We start from the raw sequence: 5,000 nt of genomic DNA, 5'->3' as shown, positions 1-5,000 counted from the left end.
TTCATTTAAAACATCGGGTGTGCAAAAGCGCGCAGCCAGCCCGCGGGATTTTTATCAGGGCCGCGAGAATTGTGCAGAGCCCTTCATGTAACATTGTGAAAAAAATAATTTTTACAGATGTAAACTCGATGCTGTTTTGTGACCATGTTGGTCACTTACCACACGCCTTGGCAGAGCTGTCGCATTTCATTTAAAACATCGGGTATGCAAAAGCGCGCAGCCAGCCCGCGGGATTTTTATCAGGGCCGCGAGAATTGTGCAGAGCCCTTCATGTAACATTGTGAAAAAAATAATTTTTACAGATGTAAACTCGATGCTGTTTTGTGACCATGTTGGTCACTTACCACACGCCTTGGCAGAGCTGTTGCATTTCATTTAAAACATCGGGTATGCAAAAGCGCGCAGCCAGCCCGCGGGATTTTTATCAGGGCCGCGAGAATTGTGCAGAGCCCTTCATGTAACATTGTGAAAAAAATAATTTTTACAGATGTAAACTCGATGCTGTTTTGTGACCATGTTGGTCACTTACCACACGCCTTGGCAGAGCTGTTGCATTTCATTTAAAACATCGGGTATGCAAAAGCGAGCAGCCAGCCCGCGGGATTTTTATCAGGGCCGCGAGGATTGTGCAGAGCCCTTCGTGTAACATTGTGAAAAAAATAATTTTTACAGATGTAAACTCGATGCTGTTTTGTGACCATGTTGGTCACTTACCACACACCTTGGCAGAGCTGTCGCATTTCATTTCAAACATGGGATATGCAAAAGCGCCCAGCCAACCTCCAAAATTTTTGTCAGGGCGAGGATTGTGCAGAGCACTTTAGGTAACAATGTGCAAAAAATAAATTTGACAGGTGTAAACTCGATGCTGGTGTGCGTTGGTTCGTTTCTCGTGGCTTGCCGCGCGCTTTCGCATTATTTTTTTACGCATCACCGATCAGGTTTTGTGATCGTTGATGCGTAACATTTTTCGTGCCCTGTGTGTTTTTATTTCGCACCCTGTGTAACATTCCAGCGCTGATTTTACAGGAATGTGATTGACAACTTTCCCTATATAATCACGGTTGTTCTCTCTCAGAGCCAGTCTTAATTAATACGTGCTGTTGGATCATGCTGTTGAAAAATATAGCAGTTAGATTTTTGTTGCAGAAACCTTAGGGCTGAAGTAATTGAGTAAATAATATTTGTAAATTTTGCAGTGATTTTGAATTAGAAAAGGTACGCTGAGTTGTTTAAACGTCTAAAAGAATAACAATATTTTTTTTGGTTGCTATGTTTGAGTCGATAAGTCACAAAATATATTGTTTATTGTATGTTTTGTACCTGTTGGTGGCAAAAAAACAAGATTGTTCCGAATTTTCTTTATAGACATGGAATCTTCGCCGAAGAAAAGTGGGAAAGGTGTGATGTATTATTATCATTTCCCAAAAGGTATGTAAAGTGTTTTATTGTTTAATATGAGTGAAAAAGTAATTCTGTTTGTGTCTTAGATTTTCTGAAACCATACGGTTTGGCCACGGACGTAGAACACTTGGACGACGAGAATCACTTTCGCAATAAATTGAAGGTTTTTACATGCGAGTGGCTACAGAGGCCTCGGGTGGCAATATCTGAATTTGCCGAAACGATGGATAAAAATTGGAACAGAATAGAACAGGATGTGGGACCGCTTGCTGAAAATGATTGTGTAAAATCGTTTAGCCACTTTGTTCAAAAATTGAACGATTTATGCGAGCCATTCAGGAAGCACGTTGGAGGCAATGAAGGTTTGTCTTGCTCCGAAAGTGAGGCAAAAGCGAAACTCCTGAGTTTAAAGCAAGCAATAAGCGAGATGGAGGAGATGGACGAATTTTATTTGCATAAAATGACCCACGTTGGTGCCTCCATGTACCTCTTGGGGATTCACCTTCATGTAATGAAGTACATTTTTTCAAATATGGAGGATGTGGGTAGCAATTGCGGTGGTGATTTACTCGATGCCTTTAAAAAAGAAAAGAATTTCCAGTCCTACAGTGAAGCCATTATTGGCACGCGCACTCAAAACGTGACGCAAGGCACAACAAAGCGAGTGAGGCGTTCATTCGAGGAAATAATTTCCCTAAAAAGAAAAGATTTAGCCGACGGCTGTGGGCCTTCAAGCAGTGGTACCTGTGAGGAACAAGGTAAAAAAGAGAAAAGAATTGATGAAATCAAAGAGGCGAAGAAGAATAAAACACTGCGGAAAAAGCAAAAAAGAAGAACAGAAAATAAGTAAGAAGAAAGCTGCGGAAATGATGATTTTTTGTATTTCCGCATTTCTTTTCTTTCAATATAGCTGCGTCCGTTTTTGCTTGTGCGATGAACCGTTATGTTTTTCTGAAGTAGTCTTTTGTTGTGACATGATCACTGCGTTTCGTAGTTTTTTCTCGTAAACATCTTTGTCTTTGTGTGAAAGTTAATCTTATTTGGAACGTTAATAGTTCAACTTCTCGTTTCATATAATCTTGTTTACAAGCTCTTTTTTTGTGTGTTACGCAGCGTTAATCGAATGATTGCTTAATCATTGCCCTACTTTGACAGGCTAGTATTGTTGAAATAATTGGATATTTAGGATTTTCTCAAGAGAGTTGTTTCATTGTTGTTAATCGTGTTGAAGAAAATGGCGAATGCTGAAATACATTGGGATCGTTACGATCAAGCTTGTGTCCTTGTTGATCCCGACGTAAGTCAAATCAGCTTTCGTTGTTGTTTGTGTTTTTTAAGGTTTCTGTGTTTAATTGTAAGTTTGTTTGTATTTTTGGCAGGTGGAGGAAAAACGTTTAAGAAAACAGAATGATGATAAAGAGCGTCTGCGACGCTTTGGGGAGCGTGGAGATCTATATTTTGGTGAAATGGACATTCCAGCAGAAGATACGAATTCGAAACGGCTTGCTGTGGGGTCTTCTTTGGAAAGGTGGATAGTGGATTCGTCTTGGTCTTACTGTGCGCGTTGTTTTTCGGTAAACACGTGTAACATCAGTCCCGGGTTTAGGCGTCCTCATTTTTCCACATTGAAGACTTGCCAATGTAGTGGAAATTACACTGTTCCTCGAATTGCTGATTGGCCCCAAGAGTTGAAGGGTCTAACCTCTGGCGACCAATCAATTCTGGCATTTTTCGCGTTGCACGTGAATTCCACTCAGCGATTACAGCACGGTTATCGTTACAAAGACCGTGGGGTTGCTGTAACTCTGATACAGAGATCTGTACTTGAACGAATTCACTCTGTAGAAGACGAACAGAGGCGGAGCAGGCTGTTGACAGCTTATCATTATCTTGTCAACGATGGAAGAAGTGCGTATGGTGACTTCGTCAGGCAACGAGAGGAAGGTTTATTGAGATCGCGAATCCCGTTTTATAACCTTTTTGATGTGGGTACTTTTTTGCATATGTATAAATGGACAGTAACAAATGCGTTAATTTTTTCAGATTTCGTTCATTGAATCTGCCATTTGGCCAATATTGTATCCGTACAAAATATTTTGTGAATCAGCAATTTCGGGCGGAGAGAGTACAAAACGAGCCTACATGTACAAGATCTTGTCGAACGTTTGTGATTATTCCACATCGTTTGAACTTCTCCGATTTCAGTATGACAGATGGCTATACAAAACTGTTTGTGGGGCTATAGAATCTGGACGAGTACTCAACTGTAGTCCCGCCAGAGCGCTAGATTCAAAGGTATTTTCTGAAACATATTGGCAATGGCAGCATGCCTATCTCGCGGATGCTGTTCAACAGTTTGGACTTCCAAACATATTTATTACAATTTCACCATACGAATGGACGTTTCCAAGATGTTTTTGGATTCAACAAAGAATGAATAAGACTGGAAAAGGCGCTACAACTCTTCCCACCGTCGAAACGTTACATTTCGCGCATATTATGTCGGAAATACTACGTGGTTACGTAACTGGAAAAAACAAATACTCGTGGAAAAACCATTTACTGGCAAATATCCTTGAAAAATCCTCCAATGTCCTAACATACTTCTACAGATTCGAATTTCAGAAAAGAGGTACAGTACATTGCCATTTCATTGCATGGATGGAAAACGCTGCGTCAATTGATGTGAAAAGATTCCAAGCAGATCTTCCAGAAAAGGATCGAGAGTTTGCAAAAATTGTGTTTGCTACCCAAAAAAGCAACTCCCCAGTACATGGTCTTGAAATAAACCCACAACCTAGCAGTTTGGAAACGCACGACGGACAGACGATATTACGTTTGCACCGAAGCGCTGCAGCACATTCACTGAATCTGAGAATATACGCAGATACAATAGTGACAGCATTAAAATGCAGCATGGACATTCAATTTAGCAATCAAAGTGCAATGTTGCTGAATTATGTTGCAGGTTATGTATCGAAAAATCAGGATTTTCCAATACAACTACAAGAATTATCCCGTGATGTGCAAGGCCGCGATGTTGCTTTTCAATATCTGAGCAAAGTTTCTCCAACGGAACCTGAGATGGTGCTTGCTCTGTCCAATATCAAATTTGCGCATACGCCTTCTCCAACAAAACGAGTTCTTCTTCCGCGTATAGGGAACGTTGGGCAAGACCACGCTATTAAAATGTATCAAAAGCGTCCACAAGATGCGTCGAACTTATCCTTTTACGAGTTTCTACATGAGTACACTTGGGATCGACAAAGTGTGCGCCCACGATGCCACAGTCATATCCCCATTCTAGTTGGAGTGAAAACTTTAAGTTTATTAAATGATGAATATTTTTTCCAAGACTCTCTACTTCACTGCCCGTTCAGGAAGGTTGAAGATTTGCAACCCGACTACATTTCTACAATTCCTTGTGACCTAAAGAATTTTTCATTTGCTGTGAAAAATCGACGAGCCTTTTGGTGTGATGAAGCCAGAGTCAGAAATTTGTCAAAGTTTCGCGGAAACAGAAACTATTACACCAATACTGTTGCTTCTTATGTGCGCAGTTATTGGGATCTGTGGCACCTCTGGAAACGTGGCGA

The sequence above is a fragment of the Ascidia mentula genome (genome assembly GCF_947561715.1).
Source record: "Ascidia mentula chromosome 2 unlocalized genomic scaffold, kaAscMent1.1 SUPER_2_unloc_14, whole genome shotgun sequence".
Lineage (NCBI taxonomy): Eukaryota > Metazoa > Chordata > Ascidiacea > Phlebobranchia > Ascidiidae > Ascidia > Ascidia mentula.
The sequence above is the reverse complement of the archived record's forward strand: the minus strand, read 5'-3'. Positions refer to the sequence as shown.